This window comes from Cupressus sempervirens, chromosome 1 (assembly GCF_028749045.1).
Source record: "Cupressus sempervirens isolate cs-2001-9-10 chromosome 1, ASM2874904v1, whole genome shotgun sequence".
In the NCBI taxonomy this organism is placed as follows: domain Eukaryota; kingdom Viridiplantae; phylum Streptophyta; class Pinopsida; order Cupressales; family Cupressaceae; genus Cupressus; species Cupressus sempervirens.
In genome coordinates this window covers 451,678,593-451,698,080 of record NC_143118.1, presented here as the reverse complement: position 1 = coordinate 451,698,080, position 19,488 = coordinate 451,678,593, and the positions used below count along the sequence as shown (strand labels likewise).

General features: G+C 34.6%; 1 long non-coding RNA gene across 1 annotated transcript in view; it reads left to right on the top strand.

Annotated features, from left to right (window-relative positions):
• Window positions 1-7,339: 7,339 nt before the first annotated feature.
• The window catches only part of LOC149578255 (uncharacterized), a 32,475-nt gene continuing 20,326 nt past the window's right edge, over window positions 7,340-19,488 (top strand). The window contains exon 1 of the long non-coding RNA XR_016355864.1: window positions 7,340-8,998. This is a non-coding gene — a long non-coding RNA (uncharacterized LOC149578255). The remainder of the gene's footprint in view (window positions 8,999-19,488) is intronic.

Sequence of the window (19,488 nt, the reverse complement as noted above, 5' to 3'; positions counted from 1 at the left end):
GGGGGACGAGCTGAGCTCTTCAAAAGGGTATAGAGAAATTGGAGAGCTTTCCAATAATGTAAATGGTTCATCAGTCAAAGTCTCGAATCTTAAGTTATGCCTCTCGGAAGTTGGACTACCATTTTTGGATTCTTCTAATTTTGCACTAACTTCTAACATGTCCTCTAGAACCTTCTGCTTTGGTGGTGGATGCCAAATGGCATATTCTAAAATGTATTCCTAACTCTAAACTGAATTTTTGTTACTTAAAACCATTTTCTTGCATTGTAAAAACAATTTTTGTGGAGTTTGGGAGAAGGTATTTTGAGAAGGATTTTTCTCCACAATCTGATAACATAGTAAGCCCATAGGGCATGTAGTTGTCTATTTTCTTTGTACTAAATGTAATAGCATATTATTTCTGATAATAAGATTCTCATTTTCCTATTGTGTTCATTATGTCTTGTGTTGTGCCCTCATCATTATGTTTTACGTGTACTTGTATTATTTTGGCATACCCTATAGCTTGTGTAGTGTATTTCTTGTATTGAGATTATTTTGTGGAATCAATTTAATTGATGAAATTTTATATTGCAACAATGATTAGTCAACAAGATGATGTATTTATAAGCTTTATAGTTGTGTAACAATGATCTTGTAATTTATATAGACACTTAACTTAATTAATCAAAACTTAATACATATGAACTTTGTTTAGGAATCTTAGAGGAATCTAACCTATGTTGATAACATCAATTATGTAAATGTAATATATTATCATTGCTTGCTTCTACACTCTATTAAATGATGTTATATAAACTTAAAAAAAATATTTAGTCAACTTAATGACATTAAAAGGCTAATTCATTTAGGTTCTCGGGGGCATTACAGATTTAGAGGATGGAAAGGATAGAAAACCTTCAAATGATGAATCAAATGATTTGAAAATAATTGTGTGGATATTTGATAATGACCAAGAAATAACTTTTAGAGTGAGAATTGTAATACAAGGGGAATGAGTGAATACCTTGGTGAATACATGGGTTGCACATAATTTTGTATTAGAGAAGTCAATTAAGAGAATAAGACTTTAGATGGAGGGGTGTATGGGCTTTAGAATGATAGTAGCTAGTGATCATACATTGCATAGAACTCGAGTTACTAATGACATGCACTTGAAAATGGGGGAGTATGATATGGTTGAGAATTTTTTGTGATAAACATAGGGGACTATGATTCCATTCTCAACATGACCTGAATGAAGTCACTTCATGAGCTCAATTTCAATCTTGACCAAATGAACCTAAAATTTAAACACTGAGTCAAGAAAGTGGTAATTAGAGCTCTATCAGATGGGTGGATTAATGTAGTGTCACTAAGAAAAATGAAGAGGTGGATATAGGATGACCAAGTTCAATGAGTTGTAGGGATTGTGATAATGCTAGATAAGGAACTTTTGATCAAACACTCTAAAGTGTTTGAGGATATACCAATAGGTAGGTCACAAGATAGGGGTGTGGAGCATGTGATAGAGCTTGAGGAAGGAGCTAAACCAATGATTATTACTCCCCACAGGCATCCAAAGAGATGTAAGGATGAAATTGAAAAGGAAATTAAACGGATACTTGAGATGAGACATATCAAACCTAGTAAGAGTCCATTAGCAAGTCAATAATTGTTTTAGTTAAAAAAGAAGGATGAGACTTTTCAGATGTGCATAGATCATATAGAATTAAATAAGATGACAATTAAAAACAAGTACCATATTCCTTGCATATATGAGCTTATTGATGGTTATACGGTGTAATGCCCTGCCCGGAGATCCTTGGAAACAAGGATGAAATACAAGCCAAGAATTTTTTTTACAAGTATGAATGCACATGACAACATCATACAGGGATCACAATGATCGCAACGGAAGACTTCACCACCATCCCGGCAACTAATGAATCTCCAAACGCCACTACCAAACTGACACACACAAACAAAGCCAACAACGACAACACACTTGATGAGAGCACAAGAAACAACCACTCATCAACAAAACACCAAGCTGGGGTAAAATGCAGAAACCTGAAATTTCGCTAAGCCTGAAACCTTGAAGCCCTGAAAATTGGCTAAGTCTGGATTTCTGAAGCCCTGAAATTTCCTATAATCCATAACTTATCTCCGAGAGGTTTGAAACCCATCTCAAAAGATTCGTCGCATATATTAAAATATATCTTAATACTTAAACGATATATTTTAAACCCCAAGAGACAAAAACAGAAACACAAAAACTGGATTTCAAGAGAAACCGACAAAATTCAAAATGCAACAACATAGGGTCGAAGAACGCCCAAAAGGGTATCCAAATCAACTCTCAAAAAGTTCGGATCACGAAGAAAAGTGCCCGCTGACGGCACACGCAGGTTTTTCACAAAAATCGTGCGACACTTCTTACTAAGGGAGGGCGACACTTCTCCTTAAGGCGTGCGACACTCTTCCAGTGCCATACGACATATCTCAAGAAGGTATGTGACACTTTTCAGCATCGTACGACATTTCTCAAGAAGGCATGCGGCACTCTTCCAGTGTTGTACGACATTTCTCAAGAAGGCATGCGATACTTTACAGTGTCATACGACATAGTTTGCATGGGCGTGCGATACTTTTTATAAAGTGTCACACCATGCTGAACAAATGTCGCCCATAGAAAACAAAGACACTTTCAGAACTCAGAAAGGTGAAGAACAGACCAAAGAACCTCCACACCAGGGAGTATTGGATCCACAAAGGCTCGAGGAATGAACACTCGAGTGCAAGAACAACACAGAATGAAGAACATCTATCCATCTAAACTATAGCAGCAAAGAGCATACAGAAAGCAACAACTGAACAACCAAACTAAGTGTGTGGTTCCTCCCAATCGTCAATAGCATCATAAGACCATCGTGGGTCCTAGCCATCCCCCGCGCGTAACATCCCAAGCCACCGACCAGATCGTCGATACTGTCGTAATAGAGACGTCACTACTAAAAACATGCAACAAAATAAACATAAAGAAATCTAACATGCTAGTAGAAAAGCATAAGATAATCCTATAGTAGATAACATCACCTATCACATGCTAAACAACAATAAGCAACAGATATGCTAATACAACAATTCACAGCATCTAATCATATGCTAAACATCATAATAAGGGAAATGCGTCAAATAAAATAACATCATCTAAACATGATATACAAGCATCCCAATGAAAGCATAAATCACAAGAAAGCATACTCCAGAACCTGAAGTACCAAGTGAAGACATCCAGCAACGGTCGCACTAGGACAAAAGATCATCTCTGTACACCGATCCCTAGCAGTGGTGAAGGTAGCTATGCCTCCCAACCACGTGGCACCCGTAGGTCCACACCCGCCGTGCTGATGGAGATAAAGATCCAACCACAAACACACATAAAATACAACATCCAAGGCTAACACTCACGCCAAACAATATGATGGCTGCAACCAAGAACCTAAGACAATGCAAGGAGTACAAGTCCTGGTCAAACACTCAATAGGCTACTAAGTAGGGACTAACATCATGGAGAGTCGCTTGGCATCAAAAATCCCAAGCTCGGATCTGTGTAGCTCAACTCCCTCAACGGAAGGCCAATACACTGTGTAGCTCAACTCCCTCAACGGAAGGCCAATACACAAAAGTACCATTTTATTATCTTAAGTTTTATTAACAATCACACATTTTATTTAGTTATCACTTATTTAAAACTTCCTATCCTCCGCCAACCCTATCGGACTAAGGTCACCAGGCTGTGAGATAGAAACCCCCTTCATATGCTACCCTACCCTACCCATGCTCATCCTACGACAAGTGCCCATGGGCATGCATACTCCCATCCCAATCCCAATGATCATAACTTCTGGAAGTACCATGAAAGATCGAGCCTCGCAAGTCACTCGACAAATGTACGCGGACGTACTCATGTGTGGCGCACCACCATCACGAAGATCATAACATAAGGACAAAAATGAGAACACAATGCAAAGAAAACACCCAACTGAAAGCAACACGGGAAGGACGAATTCTACATGAATCCCAAAGTCAATAAAATCATACATCATGAAATCACTCAATCGGCCTCAATCCGAGAGTATGGATTCTACACGAATCCCAATGATGTAACAAGACCAAACATCATGAACTCACTCAACCGGCCTCAATCCGAGAGCATGGATCGTACACAAATCCTAGCATTCACGAAACAAAAGCAAAGGTCCAAAAGAAACCATAACAGGTAACAAATCACTCAACCGAACACAACGTCGGGAGTACGGATGCAACACGCATCCCAATGCAACATAAAAGTGCAAAAGTGGTCTGACTGATATCCAAACGAATCATACAAGTCCACGACCCACATTGTGCCAAGAAAATATGAGAAAACAGGGCAGCATGCAAAACGAGGTAAAAACTTCAAATTTTAGAAAAATTTCAAAATTAAAACCCATTTGACCTTTGGGTTCAAAAATCCCAAAAATCCAAAAATAAATGGAATCAAACACCGTATGCAAAAACGGCCAGCATAACGGCGTAAAATCCCAAACTCTCATCCCAAAAAACAGGGAAATGTTCATACCCGCTCAACCGGGTAGAACTAGCATACAAAAATGGAGGGGAACACTAGTTCTCAACCTCCAAACAAATGGCTACCAAAAACAGAAGCAGAAACAATAAAACGGGAAAGCCCTACCTCACAGCCAAAAGGGCAAAACGGGAATCTAAACCATAAAATAAATATCCCGCAGAAGTAGCTGAAAATCGCGAAAATCCAAGGTTTCCCCGAGCTGGATCTAATGAGCCCAACCTCGCGATGATCCCACGCCCGTAGCTCCCACAACGAACAAAACAGTAAATCCTCATGAAGAGGATTTTGGGTTTTACTCTCCAACTTTCCAATTCAAAAGTGAGAAGTGAGGAATTAAATTCCTTTTTGGATACTTATTCACTTTTCGAGTGAATAATCGATTAGGGCAAATAACCAACCAACCTAGTTGAACCCCGAAACAACCCAAATGAAAACAGACTATTCCTATAAATAGGAATTCATCTATGGCAAAGCTGCCAGAAATTAAAATAAAACAATTAAAAAGCTCGAAAACCCAAAAACACATAAATCTCCTTAATAACTTTCGTGACAATGCGAACCTCTAAATGCACAGACACGCTTACTGGTCGAATCACATAATGCAAATGAGTTTGGATTTAATAATCACTGAAAGGTCTAATTTAAACACTTTAATTAAGGATACGTCGACCATACAAGGACGACATTGGTAAAATATGAATGGGTGAATCACTAACTCCATGTGCCACTGCCAGGGATATAAATCTTGCACACTAAACAACACGATCAAGTGCAATTGCATATAATAACATAGTCAAAGCAATAAATGCATTAAATCACCTAATTTAACCATTTATTTAATTATATTAAAATAATCTATTTACATCACTCACGTTCGCATAAAGCATAACAACGTAAGAATGAAGTAAATAACCATAGCATTAAATCCATCATATAATGAAATCAGAGGTATGTCCAAATACCAGATAACCAGATAACATCATAAAAACATGCTGTCATCTCAAAATGGCATCATCATGCAATATGATTAACTGAACAGCATAGTAGTCTAATATCTATGATATTGAAATCAAAGTGTAAAATTTGACCCTCAGGTCATCTCAAATGTAAACATAACATGAGTAACGATTATCTCACTAATCAGAAATATAACAAGGTAATGTTCGCAGCACATAACCAAATAATCCAATAAGAACAACCCATTTAATTACTTAAGCATTTAATAATGATTGATTACACTGCATTAAAAAGACACTTAAAACACATAAGCAAACACAGTCATAAACATGACTAACCACTGCTATACGAACCTAGTCCAGAGTAGCATGGTTATAGAACATAGTGCAATCTCTGCACACATCTCAGGGTAATCGCAGAACAACCTCATGATACCACATCGATCTTGGTAACCACTGGCACAAACCTCAGTGAAGCAAAAATCACATCATAATCTCAAAGATCAGTCAAAAGCATAATCAAAGCAATTGATAAAGAAACATAAATCCAAACACCTCAACGATGTAGACCACTCAAGGTCACAATCATGATCCCATCACAACAAAAGATTAGCAAGGTTGCATCCATCAGGATGACATACAAAAGTCAAACGGGTGAGGCACTACATATGGAGCCTACTACCTTTTGAAGAAATATTTGAAATCAGGGTATTATCAGATACATGTCAGAAAGGATGACATAGAGAAGACAACTTTCAAGTGTCATTATGGGCATTTTGAGTTCTCAGTCATGCATGAATAGGATATTTATGGATTAGATGAGGAGGTTTGTGTTCGTTTTCTTCAACAATACTCTTATCTACAATAGGACTTTGGAGGAGCATTTGAAACACATTGATGTTGTACTGAGGATTCTTGAGTGGGAGTCCTTGTATGCTTCAATGTCAAATTTTGATTTTGGGATGACTGAGTTATTATATTTGGGACACATCATTAGCACTAAGGTTGTACATGTAGATCTAGAGAAGATTTGAGGTATTATATATTAACCACTACCCAGGAATCTATCACACATTAGAGGATTCTCCTGGTTATGTAAAGTTTTACCATCAATTTGTAAAAGGGTATTCACAGTTAGACGCACCTCTCACAATTTTGACTCAAAGATGCAATTGAGTGGATAGATAGATCACAATAGTGTTTTGAAAGGTTCAAAAAGTTGATGGATCACTTTTCCAATTTTAGCCACTCCATATATTAACAAGAGATTTGAGTTACATTGTGATGCTTCAAGAGAAGGGGTTGGAGTGGTTTTAATGGAGGATGAGCACCCTTTTTCTTTTGAGACTAGGAAACTAAGAGGTTATAAGAATAGTTACAACATTTATAATAAGAAGATGCCAATCATTGTGCATGCATTGGCTAAATTTAGATAGTATCTGATGGTCATAAAAGTTATAGTAAAAACAAATCACAAAAGTGTTAACTACAAGGGTTGTCATTACACCAAAAGATTGACTTGTCAATCCCTGATACAATAATTGGACTAATAGAATACACGAGAGGCTGTTAAAGCATGTCATGAATCTAGAGAAGGATGCTAGTCCACTGCCAACAATCCCCCTCATGGAATAGAATTGGTAAACACAATGTTAGAGGTCTGAAGAGTTTTTGGTAATATTTGTTTCTTTCTTTCAATAGTGCAGAACTTTCTGTGAATACATGATCACCTCCTAAAATCTGATGAATTCTGGGAAGAACCCATGACTTCAATTCTAAAGAAGCTCTATTTTTGAAAATCTGATGAACTTAAAATGCTTGCACAAAGTTAAGAAAGGGAAGTTAGGTTCCTATAGTATTCTATTGAACCTTCATGGCTATTATGTATACCTAGCGCAATGAAATCTTAGTGCAGTATGAATTTGAATCACAGAAAAAGTTTTTCACAAAATGGAAAATGAGTTCAGGATCAGGCTTTGGGACGGTGCCAATCCCTAGAATCGAACCCATGCAAGATGACTTGGGAGCAGAATCCCATGATTTTTTGATACACTTATCGAACCCAATGAATATGAAATTGGCTTCATTATATTTGTGAACCAGGAGAACTGCCCACCCACAGTTCATTTAGTTGCATGATTGTTCGAGCATCATGAGAGAAGAAACACGGGAGGTTGTGATTAATGAACTTGGACAAGATTCAAGGCACCTAATTACCTCAAAAATGATCTGTTCACTTAAGGTAGACAGAGGAGCGTGCTTCGATCAGGTTTGAACTTGATACAAAAGAGTTTTATATGTCTAAAACCCGATTCCCATTGGTGTTCCGAGATCAAAGGCAAAGGTTTAATGAATTTGGTGGTTATGATTGGCAATGGCACCCAGCTATCAATTTGAAAAGAAGAATAGCATGCAGTCACAGAGAATGCACGCGAATTGTTTGACAGAATGCCGAAGGATGCATATCAAGTGTAATAAAATATATGCACAAACTGTTTGACAGAATGCTCAAATACAATAAGAAACAGGCTAATCTCCATCCCAAAATGAACTAAAGACTATTCGGATATCAACTACTTGTCAGAATGTTGACGTTACCGGTCCAAACTCAAATCAAATGCAAAGGGATGCCAAATGCGGTTGAACACGACAATAGATGTCAAGAGAAGCTCTAGGTTTCATATGAAAGATCTCAGAACTGAAAACCGAAAGCAAGGCGGTGATGTTATTGCATGATGCCAATATAAGAATACATGTAAAATGTTTTACAAAATGCCGATGTGCAAAGAATCCGACAAAGTGCCAAAGATAAATGATCACACCCAGATTCACGATGGGGATAGGGGAAGGCAATATTTTGGATGGTAAAACTATCCACTGCGATAGCAAATCAAATACAGAGCTTGCAAGACACCATCCAAAGTGGGGTATTTCGAGTAAGAACTTCCATCGATGCAATTAGGTTCTGTCAAGGGAAAATGTGGAGATGGTTCGATAAGAGATCTTCTCAACATTCGAGCACCTCAACAATGCATGATAGTTCGGCTAGGGAAAAGAAGATGGAAAAGTAGTACAGAGGCGAATGAGATGATGGTTGCCGACTATCATAGTTAAAGAGACGAGTAATTCCATTAAAATTCCACCTTGCATCTATTGACACACAATCACCTGCCGTCTATTGGCATCTATTGACGAGAACAGTTGCATGCTAGGCTCGAGTGATCAATAACGAGAGGCAGCGGGAGGTAGCAACAGGAAACCGGGTCCACATAGTGACCGAGCGATACCGAAGGAGGAAGGTCGGGCTCATAGGCAGCAACAGGCGACACGAGAACATGCATCAGGAAGAAGCCGACGAGGAGTAGCATCAGTGCATCAGGTGTTGGTAACAAAACCCTACTATTTTACTATGTCGAGATACCAGGCGGTAAGTCCAAGTGCCTTACTAAGCAATCACTTTCTTACACATTGCTTTCTCCAAAATTACTTTGTCGGTTTCATATGGGATGCACAAAACTTCTGAACTTAAAGTGTGTCATTAAACCTAAACAAAATGCAAAAACCATAAAAAATCTCTGTTAAAAAACCAGAGATAACAACATGGTTCCCACGAAAGGAATAAACAGGGGCATCACAGAAAAACCTATAGGGCTTTAGACAAATGAGAAGATACTTGCACAAGTCTCATCGATCGATCGATCAACCAGCGGTAAGGGAGCCACAGACAGAGCTAGATGGATTCATTGGGCACACCACAAGATCTAACAGTAACAGCGCGACAGGGAATTAGATGGTCAAGGTAACCGTAACAACAAAACAACAAGCAAGTTTGGTGGAGGCTGCTAGGCACAACGAAATCTCTGGTACCAAAGATGTGGTTCTAGCACATGAGGATAGTTTAATACAAAATAGCCTCATTAAGTGGAATCAAGGGAGCTCCTCATTTGGCCCCCAACTGGACACATGAGTCCTTTCATTCTTGGAGGAGCAAATGACAATCTACCCACAAACATTTTGAGCTTTCCACAAGTCAACGAACCACTTGTAGGAGGAAACTACATTTACGTGAATGCTAAGCAATATAAAAGAATAATCAGACGAAGAAGGATATGATAGATTAAATATGCAAAATGAGGGACGCTGGCAGCTATACTTCTGAAACCGATACCACACGTTCCAAATAGTACAAAGATGGGGGAACAGAGTTTGAGGCTGACTGAAATCTCTAAAATAGTTAAGTGGTTTAATGATCTCAATCGTAAAGAGAAGGTAGATAATTCTCAAGGAATGGACACAGTGGAGAATGGGGTGTCAAATAATTACAGCCCCACGAAGATACCCATGACATGGTACCTAGACATCTTTGTGAACGACTTGGTAGCCATGAAAGAGAGGGTGTGAGCACTCGAAGAGAAGAGCCAAATAGAAGGTATCAAAATGAAAAGAGTCACCGAAGATAACTAGAAACTAGCAATGGAGGTCAAGTCACTTAGAGAACAAATTCAGAAATTGCAATTTAATATGGAAAAAGGAGAGTACAAATTGATATTGTTAAGGAAAGTAGGGGAAAAGAGGACATCAACAGGTATCATGGGAGAAGGAGGGGCTAAAGATGAAGACAAAGACCCACAAATGAAAAATATGCAAAGATGTCATGGCCAATATGGAAATAAAAGAGAACCAACTAAGAGAAAAAATCAAAGAAGTTAGATCATGGGCTAACATAGTAAAGGGGCTAGCAAACATTTCTAATGACAACATAAAAACAAGTATGGAGGCAGATTAGAAGAAAAGGAAAGAAGTGAGAAAGCAACAAATATTGTCATCAAAAGGCTAAGAAACTATGAAGAACAAGAAAACACAACAGGTCTAGTTAAAGACTTATTTAAAGATTAATTAGACTGGATAAGAGGAGGCAAGGGTAGCCATGTTAGAGTGACAATGAAGAATGCAGGGGACAAAAACATCTTAAGTAATAGGGAATTTCTCAAAGGCACACACACACACATATATATATCTTGATGATGACCTCACCTTAACTCAGCAAGAAGAAAGAAGGAAGGAATGGGAAAATGTGAAAACAACAAGAGAAAATGACAAATGGGTGTGGCTACAAAATGGCAGAGCCCAAGTCAGCGGCAAAATTACACACAATAAATAGGAACTCAAGCCTACCCAAGAACATTTAACTATAGTCAGCTGGAATTGTAGAGGTTATCCTTGGAGAAGAGGACCTAGGCTAGGGCTGATAGCTAAAGATAATGACATCATTATGCTTACCGAGACTCATGAACATGATGGTTGTAGGGTTCTAGATTTTGAGGGATATAAGAAGGTATCACTATGGAACAAGAAGATAGAAAATGGTAAGGGACATGGAGGCATCACCGTTCTAATTAAAGAAACTTGGAGCAAATTTATAAACTTGGAGAAAGAAGATGTAAACAAGCAATATATATGGATAAAAATAACAGAGAATTAGATGTCTACAATGGTGGTTGCCTACTACTTTGCCCCAAAAGGCTAAAAAATGTATTAAAAACATAGATTGGATTGAGAAGACCCCGTTGCACTAAAAAAAGACATAGTAGCTTTTAGCTCTCTAGGGAAAATAATGATAATATGTGATTTCAATGCTAGAACAACGAACAACCAAACTCTCAATCTTAAGGAGAGTTACAAGGAAAGAAGATACCCAGTTTGGCTAGAAGAAGAGGGGGCACAAAATTGGGAAAGATCATCACAGGACAACACGAGAAAGGTTAACCACTTTGGGGCTGAATTACCAGGCTTATGTTCCCTCTATAACATGGTCATATGCAATGTTATGGAAAAGTGACCTAAATTGGGTGGAATCACATGCAAAGGATACAATGGGCAAAGTGTTGTAGACTATGTCATATGCTCACAAGACTACGTCACAAAGATAATTAACTTTGAAATAGAGGAATGCCCCATGGAGCTAAAGTCCGACCATAACCCCATCTTGATAAGGGTGACCACCCACATTAAGGATCGACATAATGTCTCAAAACCTCTACAAAAGAGGAAGATGCTCTCAACTGGCATAGTTTTAATGACACGAGAAAACCATAATATTTTCCAAGACTCTCTTTTACGGTTGTCTAGGGTTCAGGGAAAGTATCTCAAGTCTTCTAAACAACATTCCATGGACAAGGATAATCTTGTTCTTACTATCATTAAAACCCTAGAGGAATGTAAAAAATCTAAGGCCATAAGAGAAAACAAGAACACTTTTTTGGCCAATCCGTGGTTTTATGAGGAGCACAAAATGACAAAAAGGAGTTGGAAAAAGAACATGAACAAAGAAAGTCGAAAGGAATATGATTAGTTGATTAAAAAGAAGAAAGAGGAGTATGTGAACATGAGAAGGATCGAGTTGATTAATCTTGGGAAAAGAAGCCCTAGAAAGTTTTGGAAAGAGTTTCAGCAGAGAAAAACACAGATAGAGAACAACATCATAGGAACCAAATGGCTAGAATACGCCAAGACCCTCTATGAGAGTGATTTGGGAGAATATAAAACCATGGTAACCGAGACTACGAGTGATTTATTCAGCCATATGGATATTATTCAAGGCATAAGGAGGTTAGCTATTGGCAAAGGTCAAGATATAGATGGGTTATAAGCTAAATACTTAAAGTGGGGTGTTGAAACCCTAGCACCACACATCACTAAAATTTTCAATAGTGTCAATAGAGAAGGCTTCCCTATAAATTGGACAACAAGTGTGGTGATACCACTCCACAAAAGCAAAGACATAAACAACCCTTCTAATTACCGAACTATCATGATCAATCCATTATTTGGAAAGTTATTTGGCAGCATGGTGGCATGGAAAATCAGTAAATGAGTTAAAACAAAAGGCAAAATAGCAAAAGGGCAAGTGGGCTTTAGACCAAAACACTCTACTATAGATCACAACATCACTCTTAGATATTTGATAGAGAAAATTTGGGACACTCAAGGGGTCGAGGCTTTCTATTGTTTCGTGGACTTCTAAAAAGAATTTGACACAATGTCACGTAACAAACTTTCGAACAAAATAGAGGAGCTGAAAGTTCCTAAAGAACTTAGGTCTGTTGTTCACAGATTGTATGAGCAGGTCAAAGCTAAAATTAGAACAATGGAAGGGCTATCAAAAGATTTTGGCAGCAACATTGGGGTTAAACAAGGGTGTCTGCTATCTCCAACCTTATTTGGGATTTATATTGACAAGATAGAAGAATGGATAAACAAGATCAATGGTGAGGGGGTACAACTAGTTCATTTTTTGATAAGATTGCTTTTATATGCGAACAACCTCATCATACTTGCTAGAATGACTAAAGGTTTGAAAGAACACTTGAAAGCACTAGAAATTTTTTGCCATGAGGTGGGAATGCAAGTGAACACTAGCAAAACTAAAGTTATGATCTTCTCGCTGAAAAAGAATAGGGGTATACAGGACGAGCTCCTACTTAAGGGTAACCCACTTGAGATTGTGGAGGAGTACAAATACCTGGGTATAGATTTTCATAACAAACTCAATTGGGATACACGTAGATCAAAAGGATTCAAGGGGGCTAGAAGGTGTTATAATCTCTACAAAACAGGTGTAGGAACACATAATTATGGGATTGGATGACCATGAAAACTCTTTTTGGCTTGTTGGTCAGATCGGTTATGCTATACGGATGCAAAGTTTGGGGCAGCAGTATGTCCAAGCAGAAATGATGACAAGTAGAAAGAATTCAAAAATACTTCGTCACATGCAATCTTAAAGTCAAGACCATGGTGCCTTGTGAGATCTTATTGGCTGAGGTGGGTTCCTTTCCATTAGAAGCCATCTCATTGGTTCGGATGTTAAGCTATTTAAAGAAAACCCAAGGTATGGAAACACATCGCTAGCCTAAGCTAGTCGTAGATGAAAAACTTGTCAGGCAAAAAAGCACATAGATGAAGCAAAATGACAAATGGATGTGAAAATGGGATATTAACATCCATACTTGCCCGGATAGTATTTAAGAAATAAAGAAGTTTGTTTTGAAAAAATTTCACAATATTTTATAGACAAGGCACATGGGATAGAAAAATCTTATTACATTAAAGAATTTAACCCCACTTATAGTCATGATGAAAAGGCTTATATAAGAGCACCTATTAATTGGACAGAAAAAATGTTGATAGCGCGACTCATACTAGTTCACACCAGTTGTGATGTGAAACTAGTAGATGGCAAGTGTCAAAGGAAGATTGGGCAGACAAAACATGTCGATTATGTAATATGGGAGTGGTAGAGATGGAGCAACAATTTGTCAAAGATTGCCTGGCATACAGTGACATCAGATCTGGCTATACAGAGATATTATAGAATACTTATTTGAGGAGGATCAAGTGAAGAGAACAATGGCTCTGATTATCAAACTTCAACAAAGGAGAGACAAGTTAACCAAAACTTTGCAGCTAGATTAGTTCCGCTTCTACCTTGGAGGGGTGATCGTGTGGGCACTGACTACGGTGCAACATATTTGCACTAGGCCCAATTGCATTTTACATGCCCATCCCATGCATGGTCTAACTATATATAAATACTATGCACTTTGTTTGCAAGAAACATAGTTGTCAAAGATGATTGATGACTTGTTTTACAATCATTAATATGTGCAGACCACATAATACGATGTCATCTCATGAAAGTAACTTTTTTAAGTATATTATTATTACATAATATTTATACTGTTTCATTTTAATTGTAAATTTTATTATATTAATATGTTTACATTGTGTTTACTACCAACTTAATTTTAGTATATTTATTATAATTTATTCTCGACAAAATTATAACTTTAATATGTACAAATATTTTTATTAATCTGATAAGTTTTTAGTAAAGTAACAAAAAAATTGTTTAAGTTTCTCAATTGATTTCTAAAGTTAACAATTATGAAAAATAATATTTAATAATCTATGTTAATGAAATTTTAATTTTAAATGACAAAAAATTAACTTTAAAATAAAATCATTTATAATTGGAAGGAGAAGAATATTGAATAATAATATTAAAAATATACATAATGGTATTCATCTTCAAATATTAATATTTTTTATTTTTTAAAATATGCTTTATTTTAAATAAAATGTAAATTTTCCCTTACGTTGGATTTTTTAAATCTTTGTGTGAAGTTATAGATAAAATGCAATTTTCCAAACATTATGTTGGATCAATTTGTTTATCTCTCTATATCCATAGTGCGATTTGAAATGTTGATAAAATAAAATCAAACAAAATCAAATTGAGAAACAAATTCTACAAACTCAGATTGTGGAAATTTAATGTGTGTTATGTAGAATATATAACTTAAGATATAAACAAGATAAAGAGTGGTAACTAAAACACACAAAATAAGAAAATAAAGTTGATGATACTTCATTTTATTATATAAAAGAAACCAAATTATATTTATTTATTTTTTATTCTTATTAATTGTGAATTATTTGATTGAGATATTTAAATTTATTTATTTTTCTGAAATCTCCTATCATAATAGTTAGAAAACTTAAATATATTAAAATGTACTATATTATATTATTAATTTAATTAATAATGTACAAAATTATTTGATTAGATTTATAAATGTAATTGTAATAAATCAATAAAATTAATCTCATTTATCATCTTCCCTAATATTTTACAATTTTATTCAAAATATATCTAAAATAATTTTATTTGTGGATAGAATTAAAAGTATTTATATTGTTAATATCACTATTTCCCCCCCTTAATTATGTAGTAAAAACTATGAATTTACAACAATAAAATTATAATCATATTAATTAAAAATTATTATTAAAAAAAATTTATACAAATAATTAAACAATTGCTACTAAGTTATAAAATTAAGTACTTATAAGAGCATAAATATTTGTAAACACTTACCATAATATAATAATAAAAAGCTTACCATTAAAACACAAAAGTATATATAATGTTACATAATAATATACTTCAAAAATATTAATTAAAACATGACAGTAAAGTTTGTAGGTTCCATTAGATACACCAACACTCATTTTTACTTGATAAATATCGTGATTATTGTTATAGCCTTCATAATATAAAACATTTTGTTCGATATAGTTGAAAAAAGGGAAATGTCTTGAGTTCATATTTAAATGTATCTAAAACAAGTGTCACATAGTAGCCTGTATTTGGCAGTATGCTTTATAATAGTTTATAAAGTAAACTAGAACAATATAATAAATTTAATTATTATAATAAAAAATCAACCAAAGTAATAATATTATTCAACATTGTTTAATTAAGTAGAGTAATAATAGTTTAATTAGTATTTTAATATTTTTCATAAAATTCTAATTTTGTATTCAGAAACATTAAAAAATTATCAATCTATGTTTTACAATAATTTCATATTTTAATATTTTAAAATTAACATGTTTTTTAATATAAACAATATTTATCATAAAATATAATTTCTAATTTACTATATAAATGTAATGTTACTATAGCTTAATTGTGTGTGTGTGTGTGTGTGTGTGTGTGTGTGTGCGCGCGCGCATCCTAGTAATATCGCCTCACAATAGGGATAGTGCTTCCTAGAAATCCACCCCCATAACATCCCAAATATTTAACCCAATCAAATTGAAATAAAATAATTTCATTGATTTAGGAAATTAAAAATGAAAAATGAAAAATTAATAATAAAAATAAAAATGCTTAGATGTCATTGGTTGACCGATTGCCTATAATGATTATTGTCATAGCCTTCATAGTATAAAACATTTAGTTGGATATAGTTGAAAAAAGGGAAATGTCTTGAGTTCATATTTAAATGTATCTAAAATAAGTGTCACATAGTAGCTTGTATTTGACAGTATGTTTTATAATAGTTTATAAAGTAAACTAGAACAATATAATAAATTTAATTATTATAATAAAAAATCAACCAAAGTAATAATATTATTCAACATTGTTTAATTAAGTAGAGTAATAATAGTTTAATTAGTATTTTAATATTTTTCATAAAATTCTAATTTTGTATTCATAAACATTAAAAAATTATCAATCTATGTTTTATAATAATTTCATATTTTAATATTTCAAAATTAACATATTTTTTAATATAAAAAATATTTATCATAAAATATAATTTCTAATTTACTATATAAACGTAATGTTACTATAGCTTAATTGTGTGTGTGTGTGTGTGTGTGTGTGTGTGTGTGTGTGTGTGTGTGTGTACACGCACACACACACACATCCTAGTAATATCGCCTCACAATAGGGATAGTGCTTCCTAGAAATCCACCCCCATAACATCCCAAATATTTAACCCAATCAAATTGAAATAAAATAATTTCATTGATTTAGGAAATTAAAAATGAAAAATGAAAAATTAATAATAAAAATAAAAATGCTTAGATGCCATTGGTTGAAATCAAAATGATTAATCAATATTTAAGTAGAAGTGACTCCAATAGTATATTGCCTATAACAAATACGAAAGGGACATGGTATAAGACATTGTACATTATGTTTGTAAAGTTATTAAAGGAGGGCAGACCACAAATGCAGAGTTCCAAGAATCAGTTATAAAATGAACAACCAAAAAGTCTTAAAGGATGGTTATTAATGGAAATCTCTTCAACAAAAAGGGGTTCTAGATTCCACTTAGAGGGGCTTCTTGTTCTACAGACTTTGTGCTACAGTAAGGCGAGTTTCTACTTTTGTTTTCATATTTCATAGAGGGGGAAAATAAATATTCTTCTTTTGAATAAATAACTTGTAGGCAGGGGTAATAAGAGCGTTGATCTCTTTTTGTGTGTTCAGAGAAAAAATGTAATGCCCCACTTGGGAACCCAAAAGAAATAAACCAAATATGTTACAAAGTTTACTGAACTATTTTTCTTTTAAAGTTTAAACAACATCAAAGTAACAATAATGCGTAAGCAATTTATACATACACATCAAGAACACATAATCAATTACAGATATAATTTCAATTCCTCAAGGGTTCCTTCACAGTGAGTCACATTTAAGAAAGTTTTTATTAATAAGTTTAAGTCTCAATTACATTGTCCATAATCATAAAATGAATAAACACAACATAGTTATATAAGCAAATGCATAAGTATAACTAATAATATGAAAGCACATCTAATGAATAACATCCACTACACATGTCACAGTGTATGTGAAAATAGATACAAGTACATCAATATACAATGCAATATCTTGTAGGATCTCAAAACACATGATATATAGATACATCAAATGAATAGAAGTCTTCAAGATAAGAGGAAGAATGATAATATAGTACAACTGCATCATCAAACATTCAATAGCTGACAATGTGAGGGGGACCCAAATGGTACAAATACGCTATCTCCCTACCGCATGGTCACCTAATCAAGCTCCCACTCCCACCGTGCAAAAGAGATAATATACAATCCACATACAGATAATCAAATCATAAAATAATCCTAGGCAAGAAATCTTGATAGCCAAAACTATCTCAAAGGTAACAAATACTACTCAAGAAGATAAGACACTCCAAAAGAAAGAGCACTCAAACCAATACCAACACCGCATAACAAAAAATCATTCATAAACCAAAAATAGATCAAATCAGCAAACTCATATGATAAAGTCAATGAAAGATATTGACCTTAAGACAAAAGCCACATGTCAAAAGTACATTAACCATAAATCACCAATCACCATCAAGGAAAGTAAATAATCACATTAAATACATCCAACATCAAGTACACCACCAGAGGAAAATACCAAAAAAACTATGGAGGAGACTTAGGCTACATTCTAAGGAGTTTCATCATGTGGTCAAACTAATTGAGTTATGTTGGACTGGTCTCTCAATAGACCTCGAACCCTCAATCGTTGAGTTACCCTGGACTGGTTACTCTGAATCCTAAACTCTCAACATGACACATGCGAAACTAGAAAACCCTCTCAAGAAGATGAGGCAAATTAATCATACTATCATTCCATTCCCATCCTTAGTCTATACAAGCACTCAAGGCATGGGCGGGGTAAATAGCTCTAACTTATCTTTTTAATGTGTTTCTCCAAAATATAAATTACTAGATTATCACTTATTACATAACTTACAATAGGTTACCCTGGCACTAACCACTTTGGGTCCTAGACCCCTACTGTAAGCCACTCCCAAGGATATGTTCCTAGACAACCTCCCAAAATTTACAAACCACAATAGTGTCTCATACCACAAGGGTAATATTGATCGAATTTGGTTCCTTAATAGACAACTCAAAAATAATATTGGTTCTCAAAACCCAAGTTCTCATAAATGTGCAATAGCATAAAGCTCATAAAACATAAATTTCACTTCAAATCATAAAGTTCATCGTGAAATCTCGTCAAATAATCATTAAAAAAATCTCAAAAATGCTTCTAGTTCACATCCTAACTTGGCCAACTAAACAACTCACAAAAAGAAACCATCATGAAAATAAACATCACAAGACTATAAATAGAATATTAGAAAACACATAGTTTTCAACCACATAATTTAATTTCATCAATTTCTCTTGTTTAGTTTCGGCCATAAGGATGTGTTTAGAAATAAAATAAGAATATACATGTTAATATAAATTGTTATGCTAATATACGTATTTAAAGGAATAAGTAGTTAAATACTCAATCTCTTTGTGCATATAAAATATCAAGCAATATTATTATGTTATTAATTTAAATAATCTTAAATCAGAAATGATTTAATTAATAACTTAAATGTATATTATTAGATTAAATACTAATATCAATTTCATTTCTAAAATACTAACTTGACTTCCATTTTAATCCAATATTAACATTTAATTTTTATAGAGATAAAATTATTAATTTAATTTAATTAT